The sequence below is a fragment of the Meleagris gallopavo genome, chromosome 13 (genome assembly GCF_905368555.1).
Source record: "Meleagris gallopavo chromosome 13, MGAL_WU_HG_1.1, whole genome shotgun sequence".
Classification (NCBI taxonomy): domain Eukaryota; kingdom Metazoa; phylum Chordata; class Aves; order Galliformes; family Phasianidae; genus Meleagris; species Meleagris gallopavo.
In genome coordinates, this window is record NC_139416.1 from 17,529,836 (window position 1) to 17,557,162 (window position 27,327).

General features: G+C 44.0%; 1 protein-coding gene across 7 annotated transcripts in view; it reads left to right on the forward strand.

Annotated features, from left to right (window-relative positions):
- Window positions 1–27,327, forward strand: part of BANP (BTG3 associated nuclear protein) — a 127,426-nt gene that overhangs the window by 95,135 nt on the left and 4,964 nt on the right. The window lies entirely within an intron of this gene.

Here is a 27,327-nt window from a genome sequence, read left to right on the forward strand (position 1 = left end):
GGACTGAGGGCTGTGTTCCCCCATAAGCTGTTTGTGTATACGGTCTGTTACCATTAAGCTGAGTGCAAGTTCTCAATTTTGGGTTATTATTCTTTTTCTGGGGAGGGGAAAAAAAAAAATCATTCAAAACGCTCACGAGGAATTAAATTCATTTTGTAAAATCACTTGAGGGGAATCGGATACATCTGCTCCACTCGTTCAGTCTTTGTAAATTGTATTAAATGCTCTCAGACGAGAAACATTCAACATCCAGCTGCCCCAGGCAGGCCGCAGGAGGCAGATTTGTATGTTTTCAAGTAGACACTCGAGGTCTCCCCAGATTTGGGCTGTAACCTTTTGTGCCACGGCTTTGCAGCGTAGCTGCAGTGCAGTGCTGTGCTCAGTTCATGCGGTTTTATTGCAGACCTCAGGCAAGAGCAAACCGAGCTGGGGTAAATTCTGACCAAAAGAGACTGTAAACTGTCCTTCTTCCATGTTCAAATACTCAGCAAAAGAAAGGAAAGAATTGTTTTCAACAAGGAGAAGCTTGTTGCACATGTTGTTGTGTCTTTCCCTGCTGGGCTTACAGGGGAACGGGAAGAATCGTTTTTGTAAGTGGCATTTATTTCCCTGCAGGTAAAAATAGGCTTTCAACACATTTTCAGTTGTGCACAGGCAGATAAATGAGGATGCAGCATTCAGAGTAAGGACGCATAGGTGATAATTGTCTGTAATTATTGCCGTGCTCCTACTGGAACAGGATTAAGGTGTAAGATTTGGGGAGTTTGGGGTTCCTTTTGACCATATTGTTCTGTGTCCACCAGGAGTTGGACTCAATGGTCTGTATGGATCCCACCCAACTGGGGCTATTCTGTGCTTCTATGAAAATGTTGCATTTTCAACCCAATTTCAACCCAAATGAGTTTATTCACCAATTAAATCTCAGTTTTCCTGATACATCGCTGCAGCACCGCAGTGAAAAGCGATCCAAACACACAGGGGTTGGGGCGGAGGTTTTAAGGCCTAATGAAGCAATGGCTGTGGGAGTTCTGTGTGCTGTGCTGAGCTGACAGGGCGAAACGTGGCAACGAATGAAAAAAACTGAGCTTTGGACCATATACAGAGATGCCAAAATCATCGAATTTGGGCTTTAACGAAGCCCAGTGTGTCCTCAAAGGTGCTCACCTATTCCAGAGTGCTGTGCACGAGCTGAAGAGGCTTCAGTGATGGAGTTAATTTCATTTATAGCTTTTACAATTTTTTTTATTTTTATTTTTTTACGTAGACTTGGATACCATTCTCTGTTTTCAGTCTGTGTCTTTTTATGGGAAAAAAAAAAATCATATTAACTGTTTTCCCTTGAAAAAGCACTTGCCAAGCAAGTCTTTGTGATGTGTACCCGAGGGCTGGTTGCATAGGAAGGCTTCTCCATGCATTGCTTCAGACAGCTGGCAAGCCCCCGGCCAACAACAGCACTGGCATCTTCCAACTTTAACTCTGCGCTCTTGAAAATGTAACAAAAGAAAACTTCCATCTTTTCCGCAAGGGATCCTTTTGAAAACCCAGATGACAGAAGATTGGGAGAAATGGGAGTGGATGTCTTGTGTGGGTTAAAAAATTCCTTGAGTTTTGTGTGGCAGCTTCCAGAGGTATCTGTTGGTAATGATCTGCCATACAACAAGGAATAATACCAACCCAGCAGGCGGTGTAATTTGTTGCTTCTCTTCTAATCACAGTGCTCCTCGCATGCAAAAATGCTCCTTTATTGCTTGCTAAAACAGAAACAGGAATCTTGGAGAGCCTAGGTAGCGAGGGAATGAATCCCTTATGGGAAACCCATCCCTACCAGAATTAGTGGAAAAATAAAATCCAAGCCATAATGAGTCAAGAGGATGGGTTTGGTTTATTAGTTCCAAGAAACACCCGAGTAAAGGCTCAGAAAACAAGTGAACATCAAGTGTGAGTCTGGCAAAGGCAAAGCATGGCCAGAAGAGGCCCAGGGCAGCCGGGCAGGAGCTGTGCCTCTTCCAGCAGTGCTGTGCTTGCAGGGCTTTGCCTTTAGGAAATGAAAGCCCGTAAGGCAGAGCTGTCACAGCAAGCACAGCATCTGCAGTGCATAACCTGTACAAAATGGGTGCGTCTTCCCCACGTGGCTTCAGTTGCTGTGTCTGTGCACTGGGTAGCAGGGGGTTCTGTTCTGGTTTCTGCATAAAAGAACGTCTCAATGGGTATTGTGTATTTAAATGAAGCTGTTCTTGTGAATGTTTTTCGTGTCGTTCCTTCTCGCTGCCATTAGCTACAAGTGTTTGGAACTGGAAACAGAGCCCAGGAATTTCCTAGAAAATAATCCGTCAGGGACAGGCCCCAGCCTCCCCCGAGAAAGGGAAAGCTTAAACATTTAATGGCTCTATTAATTAAGTTCAGTAATTTCTCAGACTGTTGAAAATGTGTAGACGTGCCTGACGGATCCGTTGGGTTCTTCACCACGGGAGGCTTTGAGGTAGCGAGAGGTTTTTCTGATTGGGTTTTGGCAGTGTTTCAGAAGGGGTTTTAAGCTGATAAATGGAAAACGTGAGACGTGAGGGCTGCTGGCTCTCCCTGCTCTTAACACTTGGAGGGCTGCAGCGTGCTTTGGATGGCATCAATTAAAAAGATTTGAGATCCGAGTGCTGATGTGTGGGACCGAATGTTGTCACACGGTTGTGGGTTTGTGTCCTCCTGTTGTGTGGGGGTTTGCAGGGCTGTGGGCTGGGTGCTTGTGCTCAGTGATGGGGCAGGACGTGGCCTCAGCACCTGCTGTGCTCTCCTTTATTGGAGCTGGGATTTAGAGGTGCGAAAGACGGAGGAAGAAAGCAGCGTGCACCCCACAGGTACTGTGTGTCAACCCTCGTATCTCAGGGTACATGCCCCTTATTTCTCAGTTTAAAAAAGGAATGAGGTGGTTCTTTTGTCAGAGCTGGGCTTGGTTTTGGGATCGCTTCCCACATTCCATCAACTTTGGCCTCCCGGAGCAAGGGGGGGACCCACAGAGATGGCTTTGGATGGAAGTAACACAGCACCAATAGAGTTACAGCAGTACAGGCTGACTGCCAGCAGAGAGGGCTCCAGGCAGCCCCTCCAACACATCCCAGACAGGACAGAGGGTGGATATGGGGTTCCTGTATGCAACAAATAAGGCTTTTAAGAAAAAATGAAACGCAGCGAGATCGGAGAGAAAAACGTCTGCTGTGAATGATTCTGTAATAACCTTTAAGATGATGTTCTGGAAGGTGAGGTTGGTTGCAGGAAAAAAGTGCATTTCCCATGTTATTTTTTAGAGTTGTCGGCACTCTGCTGACTTGGAAGACTGAACATCAACGGGGCAAATGTGGGGTTCGTTGTGTTTAGTGACGATCGCTTGGGTGGGTTTACATCCAGCAATGCCTGCAGCAAGTATTGAATAAACATTGCCAGCAGTGTGACGTGGCTGTAGGAGGTGATTGCAGTCTGCGTTAAACATATGAACATCTCAACAGAGAGTCATTTTTCATATTATATTTTAAAAGCAAACCCCTAAGTTGTGGATTGGTGCGCAGGAATACCTTGGATAATTCTGCTGAGCTCATCCTCTGCAGAGATGCTGTGTTCTCAGCTTCTCTCTACAAGAGTACTTCAAAAAGCTTATCTAAATGAACCAAAGGTATACGTTTAGTGGATTATTTTAAACTGTAATAAGCCCGTGTGTGGGCAGCAATTTACAGAATTCAAGCAGATTTAATTCATGTATCTTGATTTCGCTTTTGAGTCTAATTAAATCGAATTGAGTGGAAATCACTTGAATTATGAATGAGATTGTCTGCTGAGGGATTTGATCTAGCTTGGCTTACTCACTTAAAAATATTCTGTGTTCCAGAAAGGCACTGCTAAGTGTTTGCGTGCCCGGATAGCAGGACAGATAGATGGACTTGGGCACAATGCCACATTTACCTTAATCCTGGGGGCTGCACTGTGATACTGCAGCTCCTGGGGAGGGCAGCTTGGGTTTCCCTGCTCACCTCTGGTGCCCCAGCTCATGTGTTTGATGCTCACGTTCTCAGCAGACCTGTTTCTCTGTGCAAACAGCAGTCGTCCTGCTCTCCGTGCTTTGGTTTCGTGCTGTTCCATTTCAAGCAATTGGGAGTTTTGCTGTTGGTCTGACGGGACCTGGCTCAGACCTTGCTGTTTTCAGTGTCAGCTACAAAAATGCCATTATTTTAATTGTTTGGTGTTTTTCTGCTTTGTGGACTCAGTAGCTGTTAGTAGCTGAATGCAGTGCTTTCGGTGGGGGGGTGGTGGAGCATTTTATTAAGATATACATTACAATACTGCTTTTCTTTGAAGCTTCCATACTGCACTTCAAGCAATGCAAATCTTAACTTAGGTGCATTTTGAAACAGATTACCTTGTGTCACTTTCCATTGCAGCTGACAAAGTCCTGCAGTGCTGACTTTCCTGTCTGCATTTCTTATCAGCTCACAGCATAAGCATTCCCCAGCACTCAGAGCTTTCTCAGAGTCCCCCATAGGTCTGCTCAGGATTTGGGGTCCAGCACTGTGTGTGCAGTGCCCTGGGGCTGTTGGGAGGAGGCAGAAATTTGTTCAGATCAGCCAAATCTGACAACAAGACAATTTAAATGATTATTTTTTTTTTTTAAGTGAAATTAGGAGCATATTGAACCACTTTCCCTAACTGACCACGCTAGTGAAATATGTCTAAATATGCACATACATCCACGTGCTGTATGAAAAAAGCTGAGCCTTGGAAATGTTTTCACTCTGTGCAACGTAAGCATTTGTTAGTGATTTTTTCCTAGGTTAGAGCTCTGCTGAGCTGTGCTGGGTTGGGTTGGGGGGCAGGAGGTGGTTCTGCTGTCACAGAGCATCACTGTTTTTGCAAGTTACCCATAGAAGGAAAAATGAGACCAAAGAGAAAGAGATCAAGCAGAAGATAAAGCCCTTTTATTCTGCTGAGGTTTTTTCCATGCTGTGCTGTAAAAACATGTATGAATGAGGTGTTGCGTGGAGCAAATGCTTTGCAAAACCTTGGTGTATTTGTTCTTGGAGGGATGTTGGGAGGACTCAATCTATGGGAAAGTGAAAGAAAAAGTTGAACAAAATAGCGACGAAAAGAGTTTTGTGTGGGTCAGGTGTTTGAAGCAGAGCAGTGAGGAGAAAAAGTTACGTTTTAGACCACAAAATATGGTAAATGAAGCCGAAGATTTCACAGAGAAAATGGGTTTTGTATTTGATTAAAAAAATGTGGAGTTAATTACTTGAAGGTAAAAATGATGTGCTTTTTAGGAACTTCCTAGGAATGACTTTTTGGAAGAATCCCTGTGCGTGTGCTGGTGTGCCCCAAAGCACTCAGCAACCATAACGAAAATGAAAACAGCATCTATAAAAGCAGAAAAAACTCTGGATATGTCTATATGCATAGAGTGTGTCAGCACTTGTTTTTCCACGTGTGCAGATTTTGCTGGTTTGTTGTTTCATTATGGTTGCAAATTAAATGATCCTAATGAGCTCATTGCAGTCGCCTTCAGCTGAGCGCGGCGCTGCCTTTCTGTAGGGAATGCACTGCTCACAAAATTTCCTTGTGTTAACAGCATAACCAATAACGTTTGAAATACAGTTTAGGGGACGCCGTATTGCCAGTTTTAAAGCTGAACTCTTTTTGCTCAGCAGCGTGTGATTTAAAAGGCACAGATGTGCGTTTCGGCTGCTGTTGCACCGCACTTTGTCAGTTCTGTGTTGTCTGAATCCACCAGCAGCCTTCTAGCAGGTTTTGGGGAGGATCTCAGGGGTCTGATTGCAGATGCGAGGTACCAACGTTGAATCATAGAATGGCCTGGGTCAAAAAGGAGCACAATGCTTATCCAGTTCCAACCCCCTGCTGTGTGCAGGTCACCAACCAGCAGCCCAGGCTGCCCAGAGCCACATCCAGCCTGGCCTTAAATGCCTGCAGAGATGGGGCATCCACAGCCTCCTTGGGCAACCTGTTCCAGTGCCTCCCCACCCTCTGGGTGAAAAACTTCCTCCTAACATCCAACCTAAACCTCCCCTGTCTCAGTTTAAAACCATTCCCCCTCATAATTCTGAAAGTGCATTGTAAGTTGCTATGATTTTGAAAGTGCATTAATTACTGAGGCTGTTGTCTGTGAGTTGCACGCTGTCCCTTCCCTGTGCAGTTATTGGTTGGTTTGCCTCTAATTACGATCCTAGTTGTGGCACAGAAACATCTCCCAACCTGTTCACGCCTACTGTGCAGGAGCAGAGTTTTGACTGCTGATGTACGAATTAGGAATGTGGTTAATGGCAAATGTGAAAACGCAGACAGGAATTGTGTGGATGTTTCCAGCGACGACGAAGGATTCAGCTGCAGAGCAATGTCAGCTGAAGCACAGGATCCCCTGAAAATCCCAGCAGTGCACGTAGCACAGGGTGCAGTCTAATTGGCTTGTTACTTCCAGGGGGGACAGGGATTTATTTCCTAATTTAAACCTGTTTTTAAGTGCGGCTCTGACAGTGGAGTCCCTGCCAGATGTGTGGAGCTGCTGGTAGCAGCCCGTGCCCTCATTTTATGTATTTGGAGCCTTTCTGTCAGGCAGTTCTCCAAAAATACCCGTAAGGAAGCAGTAACCACCTTTGTGCACACGTGAGGGGATGGAAGCAATAATTTGCCCAAATCACCAAAGTGAATAGGGAGCAGAGATAAGAACTTAGGAATCCTGGATTTCTTGTTTGCATTTTTGAGCCTTTGCTCTGATTCATGGTAGATTTTCTCGTGCTTTTACTGGGGAAGAAGCCAAAGCTAGCTTTCTTTTGGAGGAAAACGGCTTGATTCCTTTCTGCTGTGCTTGAGATCACATCTCAGCGCTCCTTTGCAGAGGAGCTTATGACTAATAACTGGAAATTCTTCCAGTTCTTCTGTGGGCAATTAACAAAATGTATATTGCTGTGCATTGAACCACATCGGGAAACTCTTCCGTGGTCCCCTGACCATGTCAGATGGGAACCAGATCTGTAAAAGTCACTCAATCCACGCATTCACTGGGAGCTTCAGAGCTCTCATAGCTCTGACATACAGTGCAGTTCTGTATATTCAAATACATCACACTTAGCAAGCAGGAGAGCCTGACATATTTGTGATGGTTGTTTTCCAAAAATCTTTGTGATGCATTTCATTTCTCTGTTATGTTTCATATAAACGAGTTCTCTTTCGCTATGTTGCAAATGCAGTCATTTCAGGAGGCAAAATGAAGTCACTTGTTTGTTTTAAATTATATACACTCATATGTTAAATACATTAACGCTCGGGAAAATATTGTCTGAAATGCAAAGGCTAGTTTATGATGATTGGGGTCTCTTAGGCAATGCTAAGGGGAATAAAAGCAATTGGAAATCACTAGGCTTTTTTTCAGCATTTATGCTTTGTGTGTCTTCAGTATTCTTGCTGTAAGAATTTTACCTGCAGCCACTGTTGAGTACGTGCATTACATATTTATTGCTATAAGTAATGCAGCAATCTTTCAAGAATGACACCTTTTTGTTAAAAAAAGGAAAAAAAAAAAGTTTTTTTCAGTTGTTTACGTTGTTACTGGAACTGCCCTAATATTTATCCATCCCATGGTTCATTTTCACTACCCCTGTATTGGCAGGCCATCGTGTCTTCAGTGCACAAGAATAAGAAACAAGGGTTGGTGGGACTATCCTGATGGGCTTTAATTTTGCCCTAATGAAATCCAGTTGGCACTCCATCATTTCTGTGAGATTGCTTTAATGGTTGAATCATCTGCTCTGCATGTCGTTGTGCATCACATATTATGTGTGTTAACAATAGAGTTTTTTGGATGTGCAAATCCATAAGCAAAGATTCTAGCTAAGGTACCCAGTACAGTAGATTCGGTCCTCCTTGCTTATGGTAACTGAAGCCAAAGAGCATAGAAGTGCTTCACAGATTCTTTGCATCCCTTGCGAAAAACGTTGACTGAGCAGAAATAGCCTGAAGTCAGCAATTTGTGTCTTCTAAGGAGTTTGCTTTTAATTTCATAAGGAGAAACAAGGGTTTCTATTAGTTAGGTAGCAGAATGCTCTGTTCATCTAGCAGTGGCCCACAGCTGCGTGTAAAAGCTGTAAGGGAACTCAGAGCCTTTGGTTTCTGGCTAAAAGAAGTGCTCGCTTTCAGAATGTTTTTATTAAAAAATACCATGACAACTCTGGAATATCTGCTTCATCCTTGCTTCCCCCCCCCTACTTTTTCGAGTCGTTAATTTACAAGCTAATGAAAAAGGTTACGATCACAATAAAACAACACGGAGCCATAAATCACAAAGCCCTTGAAAATAGTTGGCAGTGTTTCGTTAGATGCTGGTAAGGTCATATTGTGTTCTGCTCTGGAAATGATGCGTTGGGACCAGAGACCCAGGTGGAGCTGAAGGTTCAGATCTGCAGGGCTCCACGTGCCCAGGTTGGGTCAGCACTGCTGTGCAATGCGAGGCACAGCTCAGCAAAGCCTTACGTTTCCTGCTAATGTAAGGAAGGGAAACATTTTTCTTCAGTTGCAAAGATAAATATTGGCAAAACTGGATACTGTAGCTTGGAATGTCCTGTAAAACAGCGTGCATGATTTAAATTCTGAAGGTTTTCCCTGTGTATTGAGGGAAAAGTAGCTTGTTTTCGCTTTTTTGCTTTTAAGTAACGTTGGGAATTGGGCTCAGCACTCGGTCCTTCAGAATATTTGGCCAAGGCTTTTACACTGAGCTGTCATTTTATTTGCTTGGTGTTTTGTCACTGTTGAGGCTGTAGTGCTGTCCCAGGTTACTGCAAAATTCTTTGCTTTGGTAATAATGCTCTGCGTATTTGAGAAGAAAAGACAACAGCCTTTAGGTAGCTATTTACACTGAAAATGCAGTGCGTTCTGCATAGAAAAACTCAGGTGGTTTCATTATATAATAAATCTTTCATAGCCTTTGAACGTTCCTTCAGCTCAGGCTGTCCCATAGGAGTCCCATCGCATTCCCAAAAACACACAGCCTGCCGTGAGCCAGTTTCCACAGCCCTGGCTTCTCTGCTGGGAACATTCTGTATCTGGGCAGTTCCTATTTACCTGGGATACCAGCAACTTCAGTTCCTTGGCAGTTATTTGCTCGTTAGCCAGATAGTTCAAAATCCTGAAGTATTTCAAATGAATTTTTGGTAATCGTGCTGCCCTGAGAATCAAGTCAGTAACAACACAGGCATTACATAAATATTCTTCATTTAAACTTGGCTTTTCGTAAAAATAGAGAAAAATGCTGCTAAAGAAATGGAAAGCAGCACTTTCAAAGTCAGGAAAACCTGTCTAATTGCCCCAAAATTGTTAATCTGAGGCTTTTTAGCAGCGTTTGTGATAGATGACCAGTAGAAAGTGTTTCCTATTAAAGAGATTTGGGGACCATTCACTTCTTGAGTAAGTAAAAACTTGGAAAAGGCTTGGAGATTAGCAGCTTATTACTCATTTATTTTTGTACATTTGTTATCTAAGACAGATTTTTATCTAATTGCATTTTGAAGCAAAACCGTCCTCCCTTTTTTTTCATTTTCCTTTTAAATGCACTCAATCATCACGATATTAAAACTGATTTGGCTTTCCAAGTTTCCTGGCATGTTTTGGAGATCAGTTTTCCGAAGGTTTTATTTCACTCTTAAAGGCAGTTCATGTTTTTCTTTCTCTCGGTCTTCCCTGTCCCGATCTGTGTGGCAGACATGCAAGTGGAACTAAAAAAAAAAAAAGCGTTTTATTATGGACTCTTAGAAGGGCCTGGGTTGAAAAGGACCACAGTGATCATCCAGTCCCAACCCCCTGCTGTGTGCAGGTCGCCAACCAGCAGCCCAGGCTGCCCAGAGCCACATCCAGCCTGGCCTTGAATGCCTGCAGGGATGAGGCATCCACAACCTCTGTTTTAGCAGCTAAACATGCATCCTGCTGCTGCCTACAGACCTGCACTGGGAGGGCTAAATGCTCTGAAAGGCCAAGGATGCAGCTGAATACAAGCAAGCTGAATCTAAGCCGACTGCAGTGCAATGCGTGAGTTGTGCATGGGGTGGTGGTTTAGGTGCTTGGCTAAAGGCAGACTGCTTGAGAGGGGCTCCAATGGGTGCAGGCCTCACGTGCACGGGGTGGGCAGCCCTGCTGAGCTGCAGCCCTGCTGTGTTCCCGCCTGGCCCTGCTGTGTTCCCGCCTGGCCTGCTGTATTCCCGCCTGGCCTGCTGTGTTCCCGCCTGGCCCTGCTGTGTTCCCGCCTGGCCCTGCTGTGTTCCCGCCTGGCCCTGCTGTGTTCCCGCCTGGCCCTGCTGTATTCCCGCCTGGCCCTGCTGTGTTCCCGCCTGGCCCTGCTGTGTTCCCGCCTGGCCCTGCTGTATTCCCGCCTGGCCCTGCTGTGTTCCCGCCTGGCCCTGCTGTGTTCCCGCCTGGCCCTGCTGTATTCCCGCCTGGCCCTGCTGTATTCCCGCCTGGCCCTGCTGTATTCCCGCCTGGCCCTGCTGTATTCCCGCCTGGCCCTGCTGTATTCCCGCCTGGCCCTGCTGTGTTCCCGCCTGGCCCTGCTGTATTCCCGCCTGGCCCTGCTGTATTCCCGCCTGGCCCTGCTGTGTTCCCGCCTGGCCCTGCTGTGTTCCCGCCTGGCCCTGCTTGCTTGATAGCCAAAATCTGCGGTACTTCTGTGCGAGGCGGCTGCACCCAGGGAAGGATGGAGGCCAGAAGCATTTCGGGCATGGGATCAGCGTGAGAAATTCTTGGTGTGTGAAGCTCGGAGCTGTCTCTTTGCTCGCATGTAATTTAACATGATTTGTATCCGTAATATCGCACAGGCCGAATCCTCTCTCACCCTTTGCTTTGTTGGGTCGGGCTCATTATTTTCCTTGGACGGAAACCTTCCCCAGTTCTCCACCATCGGACAAACATGTTTAGAAATAAGACCAAACAGTGTTTGTCCTTTCCTTTCAATCCGAAATCTAATTTCCAGCCCCAGTAAAAACAATAAAACCGATGTTTGCTTTTCCTGTCCTTTTTTTCTTTTCACTTTCCCTCTTGTGATGCATGTAATATATTTTGAATTTTATTTGTGTATCTAAAATATTCTTATGGAAGATTTTGAAAGCTAGAGTTGCTTTAAGTGCACAAGGAGCTCCTGGTCAAGTGGTTTGAGCTGAGTGTGTGAACAGAGACTTCTGCTGTTTATAACAAGTACATCAATTGCCGACGTGCTTCGTAACTTACATTGCAAACAGATTTTAACTGTTTCAAATTGTTTCTCAATGCAGAACTTTCCCCCTCTCAAAGCTTTTAAGGAGTCTGGCACACAACAAATTAATTGCAGATCTCTCTATTGCTGATTTATCTTGGAATCTAATATTTCACCCATGTGTTGACAAGATTTTTCAGCTCTTTATCAAGATATAGGTCTTTTTGCCTGTGCCCTGTATTTATCTGAACATGCAGTCATACATTCTTACCCTGTTTTCCATAACTCAAATAACAGTAGTGCTCAGCAGTTGGTTGTTTTATTATTATTTTTTATTGACTGCCATCAATATTCCACCATAATTTGGCAGTCTGTTGAGAATCAAATAGATTTTGTTGCTTTGAACTTTTTTGTTTTGCTCGTAATCTCTTTAATGGAATTTCTGTCTCCTCGCATCCGCACTTCAGATCCTTTACTTAGATACAACATGTGTGAGCACTAAGATATGACATCTCTGCATATGAATGAACGTTTTCGGGTTCCTTCCTGTGCCACTTTTTTACAGCTGTGCCCCGGCTGAGTCATTTTCAGGTGCACCTTTATTGCCCTCACTGCAGAGCCATTTGGTTGTTAGCACTGTGTGCTCATTACCTCTTAGTTAGCAACGAGAGTTTTCAGACCCTTCTTACAGTGTTAACTGGAAGTTTCATAATTGCATCTTTGCCTTGGTGAAGCTCAGCACTCAGTACCAATCTGAGGAAGCAACCCTTATCAGCAGTAACTTCAGTAAGCATTCTAGGGTGTAGTTTTGTTCGTGGCTGGAAAGTAAGAGGGGATGTGCAGCTTCAGCTGTGGATTTGTACACAGCAGCATCACACACTGCCCAGGAAAAGGGACAGTGCTTCTCTGTTCCTGTAGGTAGCTGCTGTGTTTTGCTCTCTTGTTCTCAGACACTCCGAAAAGTCCAAAGGGAATTGTATAACAGAACTGCTTTCCTGTGCCCTGATGCATTAGGAATTTGTTTCTGAATGTCAGCCACTGCAGCTATGCTTTCTGTAATGAGATCTGTAATGGTTTCAAGACATGCATCGATCTGGATGGAGCTTGCTCGTGCTCTCAAAGGAGCTCTTTGTACATGAAACACGTAATAGGTCTAAGGCTGATCTGTGTGGCTCTCTGAAAAGACCACAGTAAATGTCACCAGTGATGTAGTTCACAAAGACAGCACATTTTTACAGTGGTAGAAATGACCACTGTAGCAAATCTTGACTTTAGTAAAGAAATATCAGAGGTTGTCAAACGTTCAAACTAGTGCTTCCTTTGTGAGTGCTGCCTATGGGTAGCTTTTTTTTTTTTTTTTTTTTTTTGAGTTGCCTCTTGTCATTTTGGAGCATGTTAATGCAATATTCAGCAAAAAGTTTGGTGTGGGCCCACGACCAACAGTGGAACAGCTCATTAGGCAGAACAGTGCTGATGTTTGCCACAGCTGTTCAGGAGACACGGGATTTCAGAGGGGAAAAACAGTTGAAAAATCTGCAAATGAGCTGCATCTTGAAGGGACGGAGCAAAGGAGTGTGTCTGGTTTGGAGTGCTGAACACTGCAGCTGAATTTGTCGTCCTGTTCAGGTCTGCTGACCTGGCAGGGTAGAGAAGCAAAGTGTTAAGTTGCTGAGCCCTAATAATAAAAATCTGGGGACCGTAGGCAGAAATTCAGCCTTGGATGAATTCTCTTCTCTGCATTACCAGGGAAAGGAGCTTGAGCACTTTGGGCTGGGCAAGATTTCATACTTATCTTTTTCTCATTATTTCCAGCTGTGCCTGCACATTGGGCAATTAACTTAAACCCCTGGCCAGTTGTGTATGGGAAGTGTCACTGTTACAAGAACAGCCAGGAATTTTCATTTATCTGTATTTTGAAGATTTAATTCTTCCCAAAGCATAAACCCTCAAACCTATTGGAAAAGTTTACCTGCTCACCATACTCCTATCTGCCATCATCTAAATTTTAATGTCTAGTTACTAACTATTATTTCTCTTTTATAACACTGGCTACTCAAAATCTGTGATGTGCAGCGTTTTATAAATTAACATAAATGCTAAGATGGATAATTAGTAAACATTTTTAAAAATCTAATTGTGGTTGAATGGAGAAAACATTTTTAACGTAATCTTTTTCAGTGCCATTTTGTTGCTTATCTCCCGTGTGGATATTTTACTACATAATGGACTTCTTTGTGCTTTGTGTGATCTAATTTCTAAATCAGACACGTGGGAAAATGCAATAGGCACACCAGCAGGTAAATAAATATGTGAAGTATCAGAGGGAATAGTTTGCAAGCTGTAAAATTTCTGCATCCCTGGGGCTTCTGTTTTACTCCTTTATTTTTTCCTATGCTTTTATCTTCTTGCTATGGCAAATACTGAAGTAGCATTTGCTGCCTCCTTCTCCTTGAACCCCATTTCCTTCCTTCCCCCTAAAGGCATGGATTTAATGGAGGTCACGGGATGGCTTTGTAGTATTCAGTGTGCAGTCTTTGCACCTTGATCGTTGTGATGCCAGCAAGATACAGAGGGTTTTGAAGAGGGAAATGTTGGTACCTAGAAGATCAGCTCCTAAGAACACCGTATAAGAGGAAGTATTTCCTGAATTCCCCAATTAATGGTGAGTTTGGGGTTTGAGTCCCAGCTGGAGCAATGCAGAGCAGGTAGGCTGACGGGTTGGCACAGAGCAGCGAGGCTGCTCCGGTCTGCTGTCGTAATATCCTATATTTTGTTTGTTTAATAGACTGATTTTTTTCTCAGGAAAACAATGAACAAAAAAAAAGTAACATGTTCTGTAGAAGATATTTTAAAGAAGTGCATTTTTAGAGTACATACTGTATGGAATCCTTGTACTTAAAGCAACTTGGCATTTTGTGCTCCCAGGACAGTCTCAGGAGCCACGTGAGGGCTGCAAATCTGGTTTATAAATACCGTAATTTGTATCGAGAGCAGATTTGAGCAAGTCCAAATGTTTCTTTCTAAAAGGCTGAATTCTCTTTAATCCTTTATTCTCCTCCATAAGAACAGCCAGCCGTGCAGCATCAGGCTCTGACGGTAGGATGCAAAGTTACTGTGCAAACAAAAATCCGATAACCCGAGTCAAATAATTCTTGCATTAATGAACTGGAGGAAGGAATAACTGTTACAGACACCTCTTTCAACTCCTTCAGTACTATTTTGCCAGTTGCTTTTAAAATAAGCTCACTGTGTTCCTTACTTTGCGCTCACCTATTAGCAGCCTTCAGGAGAACATTATCGGGTTGTCGCTTTTATTGCCGCCCCGGCTTTTGAGTTATGTCTTGGCCATCGGAGTTGCCAAAAGAAGATGCTTTCCTATATAAGAGTGTTCTGTAGGTTCAGCGCTCTGTGTGCAGCAGTTTTCTCCATGCACTGTAGTATGCTTAGTTTCCTAAGAGTAAAAATGTTGTTAGCAGACATCGCGCTTCCCACGGGCTGTAGAAAGAGGAGAGTTTCAAGCTGGTCAGGGAAAAGATTGTCAACAGCCCGGGGAACATTCCTGCAACACACCAGTGCTACACTCTTTGATAATTCCTTTCTGATGTTATGAGAAAACCACATTTTAAATGTCTGCGCTTTAAAAAGTTACCTTTTTGTTGTTAAAAAAAAAAAAAAAAAAAAGTAATTTTAACCTTTTATGAGCATGATTTTATGCCGCTTGGGTGAGCTTTGGTTCCAGGCTCCAGTTGTGTGGCCACACATGCACTGTGCCTGGTTGGGGTGTGATTCCCCCTTTCCTCTCCCACCCCTCCCTCCATCGATAGAAGCTTTTCAGTATGTGGGTAGAATGTTAGTCAAGTTGAACTTAATGCATACATGTATTACTGAACAAAAAAATGTGCTTCTAGCATTGATTTTAGGTTATATGCTAGTTTTACATTATCCCAGCTGGGTATTAAACTGAGTTACAGAACTGGCAGTGTGCTGGGGAAAGCCAGATGTGTACTCTAAGAAAACAATAGTTATGGGTTCAGAGCTTTCACTGAAGTCTGCTTCAAATTCACGCTCCGTATTCCTCTCCCTTTTCTCACCGAAAATGAGAAATAAAAAAAGAAAATAAGATTGAGAGCTGTTCCAAAACGTGTCGTAAAAAATGCAGATGATGATGATGATGGGAAAGTTTTTAACGTGTATGCAAATGCTCCCTGCGTCCCTTCAGAGAGGAGAGGCCTTTGGCCGGCCCGCAGGCCCAGCCGGTAGCAAAAGGCTTCGCCGTGTGCGAGAACCTGGGCCCAACTGCAGGCCGTGAAATGTGGGAGCCCCACAGAGCTGAAAGTGGGAGCCCTGCGGTGCGGATCGGGAGCCTCAGCACCGGTGGGCAATCCTTATCATCACATCCCGTAGTGAGCGGCTGCCGTCGGTTGCAGAGAAGTGGGAAATGAACGCGAGCGATGAACGCACGGGTGAATAAATGACAGAGCACAGAGAAGAGCAGTGAACTTCGGTGCAGTGCCGAGGCTGTTCTTCAGGGGTGAAATTGCCCTGACAACAGACATATGGCCGGAGTTCAATCCACGAGGGAGAACAGGCACTCGACTACTGTGCCAATTGTTTTCCACCCCAAAACAGAGAGATTTTAATGATTTATAGCAGAACAGTGTGTACGTGTTACCTAATGTGCTTAGAATGACTTGATAGAGTTTTCTAAGCCGTGCAGGAAGGGAAGTGGATAAACAGTCACTTCTTGGTTCAAAATTGAAACATGAGCTTTGGTTATCAGCTGTGATGCTTTTTGCTCTGAAAATGCTTTCCTGTGCATCACTGGGTGTTGTGCTAGAGGTTAATGCATGCCAAGTCAAGGCTGCAATTTGGAAATCGCCACCAGGAAAGGGATGTTATTTTTGCTCTCAACCTGCAATTCCCATTTTTAACACTTCGTTCAACTCCTGAAGGTCAACTTATTGACCCCAACCCGAGAGAAATAAACTAAGGAGAGGAAATCAGTAACCAAGAATTAATTGCAGAATTGGGCAAGTATCATCTGTGTGGCCATAATACATAACGCACCAAACTGATGCTCCGTTAAGATCCATTTTCATTTTATGGCTCTACATTAAAAAAGGCTTATTTTCATCACTGCAAAAGCTGGTGTGAAAGAAGCACCAGTTGCAAAATACTTCCCCAGGGCAGTGCTAAGCTCTGTCTGCCTGGTGCTCTGACTGAAGGGGAAGCACAGGCGAAGCTCCATTGCTGAGCAGAGCGCCGATGGAGCAGCTGAGCAGGAAAGATGAGGTTTCACGGCAGCATTTATAACTGATTTCTTATCTGTGAGCTTTGATGGCAATCAGAGGAGGGAGATTTGTGTTCGTCTGACAGATTAAATTTGTCCAAGAGATGACAGTTTTAAACATGACCGTGCATAGAAGCGAGAGCACCTACTTTAATAAAAGAAATCAATCATTTTTCTTTCCTAATGGCTTTGGAGCGCTATTGTCTGAGAATCTTTTTGATGTGAAACATAGGTGTTGTTTTTTTTTTAATAAGTGAAACATGATACAGAGCTTAAAGCATACATTCCATCTGCTTTTGGTTTTGGTCATTGCCAGAGCAAACTGAGCTGCTTGCAGTCACACTGTCCTTTTCCATGCTAGAATTTAAGCAATGCAGGTGAAGTTCCTGTTAGTTTGGATTCTTTATGTGAATTTAACTCTTAGATAAAGCCAAGATTAGAGCTGTTGGGTACGTTGAAATATTTTGAAATACTTTGTATTTCAGTTAATTCATTCCTGTCATCCTTTTCTGTTTAAAATATCTGGAACCATGGCTTGCATGGAAGTGATGTGGCCACAGCGACAGACGTTTCCCTGGAATACCTTTGGGGCCATGGGATGGAGACTGAGCTCTTCTGCTGTGTGCCCCATAGAAGCCGCCCTCCTCCTGCCATCCATCAGCTTCCCTCAGCGCTCATCCTGATGTAATTGGGATTCAAAACAGAAGCTGACGACCACTTAATAAGATGCTCGTTACTTACTAACGCGCTCAATGCCTACTAAGGAGGTAGTTGCAGTGTTATGAGCTGTATGTCTGTCTCTTTCTCGTGGTATCAGTATCTCTAACCTGCAGTTCTGGATTTTATACTACCTGTGCACATCCCGATAGAATTTCTCAGTTGTTTGTGTTCAAGCCATGGGGTGGAAAAGTAAAACCTGAGCCAACTGACAGTTCTGTATTCCTCTCCATCTGTGCCAATCAAAGAGCATCTGCCTTAGGGTTCCTTGGGCTTGCTGGCAGGAAAAAAACTGGATGTTTGAACCTGCTGTTAACTTCTGTCAGATTTACACTTTGTCACATCCTTCTTGCCTTTTTTTTTTCCTTGTATGAGGACTATAGTGTAATTTTCTGTCTCAGTTTTCATGAGAAACTTTTAATATAGTTCAGGCAATTCTCAGGAGCGCTGCTTTCTTACTTAAGTGTTCTGTAATGGACAGGTAATGTGCTTGCAGCTTTCTCCAGCTCCTGTGATCTATCGCTCAGGCACAGCTACAGGCACCTCCTCCTGTGGTTCTGCTTCCCCTTTGGAGCCATTATGTGCTTCCGACTGTTATAGATGGAACTGATCACACCACTCCATAATTAAAGTACAACAGGTAGTGTATTCACCTTCTCCTTAGGAGCCATAGAATGGTCTGGGTCAAAAAGGACCACACTGCTCATCCAGTTCAACCCCCTGCTATGTGCAGGTACCAACCAGCAGCCCAGGCTGCCCAGAGCCACATCCAGCCTGGCCTTGAATGCCTGCAGGGATGGGGCATCCACAGCCTCCTTGGGCAACCTGTTCCAGTGCCTCACCACCCTGCATTGCAGTGCTCTAGATTTGTAGCTCCCCTACTCACATAGGCTCGTGCCATTGTCACATGTGCTTTCCCCCATCCATATTTCTCCCTTTTAATAGCAGCATGCAGAGTACGGTGGGAGCAGTGTTTTGTTGCCCGAGCAACAAGCACCAAACTTTCACATCTTATATTGCTCATTTTAAAAACAACCGACAATTCACTGCCAGCTGTGAGCAAACACTTGCAGCTCCCCTCCATGCCTCTTCTATTTGGAATCAAACTGAAATCACTGCTCTGAGTAGAAGCCCATACTTTGTTTTAGGCGTTTCAGAGCAAGGTAACAGATGTGTGTGATTCTGGTGGATCCTCAGTGATCTGAGCTGGCTGCTTTAAGTGGTGCATTTCCTGCTGGTCTCATCACAGGGGACAGATCCTCTCGTCAGCACCAGCAGCCCGAATTGTAGTTTGAAGTTATTTGTGAAAGGATTGAATGCTCTTTGTGCTGGAAGTGGCTGAAGACTTTAGCAGAATTCTGTAGTGTGTGTTTGTCTTACAGCTAAGTGCTCCAGCATTTCTCTTGACCTTTTGTTTAAGCGTAATTCATCCTGGCAGGATCCACAGACTGGAGGATGAGACCAGCAGGGTGACATTTAAAACCGTATTTACATTTTTAGACTTGTCACACAAAAACGTAAAGGAAGACAGCCCTGGAAGACGAAGCTCTCCTCTCCTGCTTGGCTGTTATGTCACAACAAAAACTTTCCCACCAGCCAGATGCTGTGTGAGTCACTGTTTATTTTTCACTGGGATAACCTCTATCAGTGCTGGTCAGTGGAGTGAGTCTGGGTCGCTCAGGGCTGACTCCTCTGCAGCTCATACACTCAGCAGCTCCAGCTTCAAACCATTTCTTTGACACTGTAGTATTTGTCTCTGCACTATCCAAACCATTTCTTAATAGCACTCAGTTCTCTGTTGACCAAGTCCCAAAAACAACATTTTATTGGGAATAAAACAACAACAAAAAAAAACCAACCAACCAACAAAAACTGTTTTAGCCAAAAGCTTCATTATTATCTCTCGGAATAGTGAATTATGGTGGAGAGGTTTAATGGTTTGCTCTTAAAAATTCTTACTTTTGGAAGTAGCTCCATCCACTTCACCATACCTACTGCTAACAGTAAGTGCTGCACCACAAAGTGTTGCAGCTGTGAGGATTTGAATCATCTTTCCCATTCTTAGATTGAACTAACTCAAAAGATTTTGCAAGCTATAACGATGCAGGAGGCTGAAATGCTTGGTGGTATATTGCTGCTTTTTCTTCTTTTTTTTTTTTTCCTGAAAGATGATTGAGATATGTGGAATAATTTTGGTGGGCTGATTATATCTGATTTTGTGCATGTGTGTAGCTTGAATAAGGTAACACATTGCTTAACCTAAAGAGAGATGCAGAAAAGAGATGGAGGAACTGCAGCCTGAGCCTCACCTCTAGGGGAGAAGGAGAGCAAGAAATACTCAAACTCCTTAACTCAGGTACCTGTGCACAAAACTATCTATTGTGTAACAGCTCCAGTGAGGCTGTGGGTTGTGATTTGGGAAGTGCAACGTCTGAGGAGAGCTGCTAGTTAACCACAGAGTTGTTTGGGGAAATTTCCCCCAGCAGGCCATTTCCTGAGAGCATCTTTGTACAAAAGATGAATCAGATGTATGGTGCAGATTTCCTTACAAGCCCCTTAATTCGATACAGTCAATTTAGATGAGGTAATTTTTCTTTCCATATCCAAATAATTTTTGCTGAAATTACATCTGCAGCAGAGCTGCCAACTAATTATAATCAAGGTTTGCACACGTGCCAGTTTTGAAGTGCATTTTCAGTGAAGGCCTGTGTTGTGTTTTGGTTTATTGAGCATAATTTTATGGGACTTGCCTTCAGTTCCGTGTGCATTGGACCCTTCTTGGCACCAGTAGGATATTACTCCGAAGCATCTTGGGACAATACCTGTTCTTTTGCTTTGTTACCCATTTTCTGATGCTGGAAGGGTCCTTATTATCCATCTACCTGTGATGTGGATCATTCTCTGAATTAAAAATAAGCAAACAAAAAAGGCTGATGTAGGTTTGAACTACTTACATACGTATGATGAGCTTGTGTGAAGTCTTAGATCACATGATAGAAAGACCATTGATTTGGTCCTTTATTTTGCAGCAATTAAGCCTGCATCCCTTTTAGCCAGTGCAACAGTGCAAAGATAAAGTCTTAATTACAGTGATTACGTTTTTCATTTGCCACCAGCTGCTTCTCAGAGGGGCTGGGAGAGCTGAGTAGACAAGCACAGGGCAGTGCTGGCTCAGCAGAAGCACGAGATGCTTAAACTGAATGTCTGCACCTCCACCCTTAGTTCAGGCAGGGTGGTGGATACCCCATCCCTGCAGGCATTCAAAGCCAGGCTGGATGTGGCTCTGGGCAGCCTGGGCTGCTGGTTGGTGACCTGCACACAGCAGGGGGTTGGAGCTGGATGAGCACTGTGGGCCTTTTCAACCCAGGCCTGTGATTTTATGAACCTGGGGGCAGGTTGTGAGCCCCTTGCCTTTTTCATAGATGTTATGCATTTGTAAATACTGTATATGCTACATATCCAGGTATAATGGTCAGACTGCTTTGGTTACATTGTGCTTTGGAAAGGGTTGGGGGGAGTGTGTTGGTGAGAGAGGTGTCTGTTTTAAAAGAGAAGCAAGAGAACATGAACTGATTGCATTTATTGGGCTCCCTTACGTTTCTCCAGTTTATTTACCAAATCAGATGTGAATGCTTTCCAAAGACCCCAGACTGTTTATTTACCAGTTATTAGAGGAAAAAAAAACCCCACATACAGGGGAATGTTAATAAAGATCATGAACTTCTGCCACGTTTTCCCTTCCAAATGTTGATCCAGCTCTGTGCATCTCAATCCAGCTCTGTGCATCTCAGTCCAGCTCTGTGCATCTCACTCTCCTGTGCTCGGGACCCATTGCAGCATTACTCTGATGGCTGCAGCTCTCCATAAAACCATCGTGCTGAGGCATAGCAGTGGCTTTATGGCATGCCATGGATTTTCAGAGGTTTGTCCCTCGGGCTTGCAGAGCCCCACTTTCCTTGGGGCTCTCTGAACACAGCTTGCAGGGAGCAAGGCACTGGGAAGGGGCTCCTGCTCTTTGGAGGCTGCAGATGGTTTAAATCTGCTAAGCCACAGCTTGCTGCCCCTTATCTAGCTCGATCCAACCACATTAACCAGAAAGATGGACATTTTTGTAAAGTTTGTTCAGCTAACCACAATAGCTGCAGTTTGTGTTCGGGATTTGCCCCGGCTCATTAAGGGAATCTTAAAGTAGACATTATGGAATAAAGCCGTGCTGCTTGATATGCTCCAAGTAAAAGCAGATGAGATGCTTTATTATTTGTTATGCGAGGAAATAGTGCCACTGATAAAAACTTACACTGGAATTACTCTCCTCATTTTTCCACACTTGGTAGACCTGAAATCAGTTTCGGTTTCAATGGGCTTTAGTTTGGGGAATGTAAAGGAGGTGCTCTCAGTTATATGGCTCTGTAGGGGTGTAAGTTAATGAAGTTTTGACAGATTTAAGGTCACATTTTGCACGGTTCGATGCAGCACGCTTAGAAATACAGAGCGGGGAGAGTTCCTCTCTCCCGGAATGGTTCTGTCTTGGACTTTTATATCTGCTGAATTTATTTTCGTATTGGCACGTTTTATGCAGGAAATAAATAGCAAGTTTAGGTACAGGGGGTCAATGGAATCAGGAATGACCCAAAGTAAAGCTTTACAAACAAGATCATTAACTTCAGGATGATACCCTTAATCTTTAAGGGCAGTGAATCCTTTTTATGTCGTTTCCACTTACATTCAGTTTAGCATGCTTTTATTTTAAACAAAACTCATCGGAATGGGAAAGTGACTGTATTGCCTCAAGCAATGCTCTCACAGTGGCATTTGCTGCAGAATCCTTATCAGACACAGAGCAGTGTTTGAGGACAGGTGAGAGGAGCCATTCGATTTGGGTGATGGGAAATGCAAATAGGAATCTTTGTTCAGAGACTCTCACTTGCAGTCACTTCATTACTGCTGGGTCTCCCACAGCCCATGGCTGCTGCTTTCCATAGCCCAGGCCCTTCCTGGTGTCCGTCCCAAGTGGAAAGCAGATGTCATAGCCTGATTTTTCCTTTGGCAGCAGTTGTTTTTATATTTCGATGGAGCCCATCTGAGCACAGACAGATGGGCACATTTTTAATTCAGTTGAATTCAGGTTTCGGGGAAGAGTTTAGAATGCACTTAGTAAATAATTAAAATGTTGCAGTACTTAATAGGAATCAATATTACTTTATCAAAAATAGAACTGTGTATTTTTCTATGGACTTGTCTGCCTGTACTTGTTGGCTTTGCATTTCCAAGACACCATTCAGGTCACTGAAAGGAAGCTCTGTAGCAAATGATTGTAGGTAGTGTTAAATTTATTGGAAATAATTTAGTTGGTATATTGCAAAAATCCCATTGAAGCCTTCCCGTTTGTATTTTCTGGTGTTTTCCCACAGATATCTTTGATTAATGCTATTCGGTGTTTCAATGAAAGATATAAAAGAAAGTTGATAATTCATGCTACGTAATGGCAGTGTAATGAAACGCTCAGTCATGAAAGCAAAAGGTCATTTTTGTACTCTGATATCATGGACTCCACCTGCCTTTTAATTAAGCCAAATGCAAAGTAAATTAGTAATGTATTGTGCTGAGAACAAGTGCTGCAGGAGTGGTGCTGCGAAAGCTTTGGCAACCTGCTTGGAGCTGTGCTTGTCCTTTGAAAATATCAATAATGACAGCACAGGAGGGCAATAAAGCCATTGCTGTCTGCACACTTTTGTGCCCACGCTGTCCTTTCACATGTGTTTTAGCTGCAGCATTTCACAGAGCTTCCCATTTTCCTCTGCAAAACTCACTTCTGATGTGCAGCATCCGCTCAGATGCTGTGTGTCAGTGTGACAGCATTTTCAGCTGAGAACCATCCGTGAACAACCAGGCTTTCAGTGAGTTGGTCTCATTATTTAAAGAAACGTCGTCTCTTATTGCATTCCTGCAGCAGGAATGGGAAGAAACGGTGGAAAAAAAGGCTTTGAAATCCCAGTGTGTCTTGTTTCTGGGCTGTTTATAGGTAGGCAAACATATGCGCTTGCCTAGATTAATAAAAAAGCACACAACAACAGTAGCAAGAATGTGTGTTAGAAGGCTCAATCTGTCAAGGACCAGACTGAGGGGTTTGGTTTTTTGCTAAGCAGACTTCAGTTATCCTGAAACAATTACATTTATTGGAGGGTCGGGGGATAGAGAATGACTTTAAAAGACTTTAAAAAGATGAACCATTTTCTGTGATAAGTAAAATCAGCAGAGGATGTGATGATAAGAACTGAACCATGGTTGGAAATTGTGTTTGAATAATCTTGGAAGAAACCAAAGGAAAATCTATTATTTTCAAATCTTTTTTTTTTCATTATTATTATTATTTCCTGCCCTGGCAGATGAATGTTGAATGGAACTATTAGTTATGGGCAAAAATGGAAAGGAGGAGAGCAGAGAAGATAGCTGGTTTTCATTATTACTACTAATTTTATTATTACCACATTTTTCATGGCAAATTCACCGAAGACGGGACTGAAAATAGAAATCTGGGACCTCCCGACGAAGCCTTCATGTTTCTATGCATCAAGACTTTGAAAAGAGAAGGATAGAAAAACAACAAGAGGGGGAAGGAAGCAAAAAGCACCCAGCGGGAGGAAGGCCAAGGTTGGGGTGAATGGGAGCACAGCTGGATGCTGCTGCAAGGCTCTGCGGGTCCCATCCAGCACACGTGTTGCTGTAAGGAGGGGTGGGTGATGTCTATGGGCACAGTGTGCTCGAAAAGAACGGGAGGGATGTGTGCATCCCTCAGGTTGTTTTATCAGATCCATTGGCTCTTGAGTCTCATTGGAAGCTCTAAGGAAAGCAGATGTTTGCTCAGAGAGACTGCGGTTGCGTGCACGGGCAATGCCAGGAGTTCACACATCATTATAAACAGCTGAGCAAAATACTTTTTCCTTCTGGTATTTCTAGGATGGTTGAAAGTCAAAGCTAATAGAAACGCACTTAGCGTTCTTTCGGAACGGAGTCAGGGAACATTTTCTTCTTCTGAGAGCTGCTGGGTACGGTGAGGGATGGGCTCTCTGGTGCTTTGTGGTTGAGGTGGGTTGTGCACCAGGGTCACCCTGCAGTGCTGTCATCATTGAGATGTGAAGGTCGGGAAGATCAGGCCAGGCCACCAACAGTGCTTGAAGAGCATTGGTAGCTTCAACGCATCTGCAAAGAGGGGTATGTAAAGGTGATGTAAAGGCTCTGAGAGCTGAACATCTCACCAGGGCAACGCCTTACACTACCATCAAGCAGTAACAGATAACCAAACATGCCTTGTTTCCAAATATTCCCCCGAACTATTAAAAAATATATACTTTTTAAGGTCTGCTTGTTAATTTTAAGGGTTGACTTTTGTAGGGCTGCTCTTAGCACTGATCTGAGCCCTCACCAAGCCGAGTGAGCAGGAGCAAAACTCAGAGTCGGGTCCTGCTGGGTTATGTGCTGAGTGAGTGGAAGCTGCCTCCAAGCTGCTTGTTTGTGGGTGTCCAGAGCACGAATTAATCCCTTCTGTTAGAAGGAAAGTTTATTATTTTTCAGTTTAACCATATTCTGTTACCTGTTTTGGAGCAGCGAGGCAGGATGTTAGAGGAGCCCAGCGGAGTTGGGAAGAGAGGTTCATTTTCAGGGCAGATTGTTAATTTTTGTGGTACAGTTCCTTTATTTTAAGGTCAAGGGCGGGTAAGAATCCCAAAGTTGAAGTATTGGTCCGGGAACCAAGTGAGCAGCCAAAGAAAAGCCATATTCTCACACCTGCCCCTATTGCTGAGGTTCCCCACTCCTCCACTGCGCTACATAAAGTTGTTGATCCCTTGATGTCTGTAATTTTTGCAGCCTCCCTACAGTTTCCTATAGAATTTTTGGCATTTGCAAACACGACAGAACTGTGAAATGGGGGCAGATTGGAGTCATAGGGCTGGGGCTTTTATCTGGGGTCTGTTTGGATCCGCTTGGATCTGCTGTATGAACTCTGTCCTTTTTCACATTTGTTTGTCTGTCTGCATGTCAGCGTGGGATTTGGAGAGAATTTCTTCGTCTTGGACCTTCCTACCCTGTGTGAAAGGAAATTGGGATACCTCTTTTTCTCTGGCACTTTGAATACTATGAAAGAAAGTACTGTAGAGCCCCAGGACCGTAAGCAAACTTCCCACTCCATTGGCCTCATTAGGTGTTTTCTGAACCATCTACTGATCAGTAGTGCTGCTGGAGAGAGCTAGAAAGGGTGACTTAGAACTGCGCAGGTTGGAAAAGACCTTAAAGGTCATCAAATCCAACCAATAGTTGATCACTGTGGTCCTTTTCAACCCAGGCCATTCTATGATGAGATCCCCATTGCGAGGGCTGCAGCTGGGAGCACATCCTAAGACAGGGAAGCCGATGCTGTTAGCAGCTGTAGGCTTCTTTGTTGTTAAACAGTTTGCGGGCGAGAAAGGGGCTGGTTTGGTTGCTTGCAGTCGTCCTGAGGTTTGTGTTTCAGAAGTTAATGAGACAAAATACATTTTAGAGCTGCAGATAATCAATAGGACGGACTGCCGCGTAGTTCTGATGAGGCGTATCATGTCGTTCCAAGGTAAATAGTGCAGGACAAGAGGCTTTTGCTTACTCCTGTAAAAACAGAACGCAGCATCCTTTTGCAGCTTGGTGCAGAAGGTATCTCAGAACATCCAAGATCCCCATAAAACCCTGCCAACACCCCAAAGGTCCTTCCTAGGGGTCACCTCTTGGCCTCCCACACTCCCCAGGGAGGGGCTGTGCTGCCCACTCCTTCACGGCCACCCACCCTCCCATCAGCTGAGAAATCATACTTGGGTAAGGGAAGCTTTTGTTCAGAATGTTATTTTTGCTCTCAGTTCTCTTTCCTTCGTTTGAAAGGCATCTTTTGAGCGCTGTGGCTGAAATACCAGAGGTAGTTAAAAACAAAACAGCACTCACAGCATATAGAAACCAAAACGGAATTTGTATGTTTTGGCTGCATTTTAAAATGAGATCGGGGGACTTGCTGTTGTTCACATATGTATATTTTATTCTGATTTGTGTTTCAAGTAGTAAATTACAATTGCTCTCATCGCAGGGATGCATTTAAGCAAGCAATTTTGGGGGAAGCATCTGCTCTTTTGTTGCTCTTTGGCTATCGGGGGACTCAGCCTCAAGTAGTCAGCATGCAGATGTGTAGAGCCAGTGGCTGCGAGCATTAATTAGCAGTAATTTGTAAATCTACACCTTCATGTACAATGGGAAGATAAACATTACTGTAACAAATTGTCGAAAGTTGAATGTGCTTGGCTGTGAGAAGAAGTATCTTGGCTCTGTCTCTCTATTTATATAACAGTGAACACATTAGTTGGGAGATGGCTGTGTGCTGTTGACATTAGTGCAGTGCTGGCTGCTCGGTCTGTCCCACTTACCCTTTGCAATAATCATTAGCAGAATTATGAATCCTTCATCAATTATCTTTTGCAATGCTTAGGGAGGTGTCATTTATCATGAGGGCGGCAACAGCCCACTCCTTAGGAAAGCCACTATCTCTCTTGGAAGCAGTTTGCCAAGAAAACATCTTTTGAAATGTTTCCCAGCCACAGGAGCACAATATTTCCATGCAAAGAGACAGCAGCAAACAAGCAAAACAGAACAAGTCCTTTTTTTTCCCAGCAAACCTGGCTTCTACCCTCTTATCTTCAGCCCGAAGGTGCAAGAATGCTAGAAGTGAACTCAATGTCTGCCTTTTGTTTTCCCCCTCTCTCTTTCTGCCACCATAAAACCAAGCAGAAGAGGTTTCTGAAGCAGCTTCCCACCAGCTCATCCTATGAGGAACCTGAGCCGACGGCACTGCTGTGCTCATCTGCCGGCTGGCAGAATAAACAGATCGGTTTTCTTAGCTGCAATCTGTGAAACACAGACCACTTCTCGTACTTACAAACTGTGCAGCACAATCAGTGCTTTGGTTTTTCCTTCCGTGTGGCTTCTTAAGTCTACAAGCCTTGCTTTTGCTTGGGTTGCAGGTACAGCTCAGCAGAGCCGGGGGGATTGGATGCACCCAGAGAATAGAGATGTGGCAATTGGACTGGTGAAT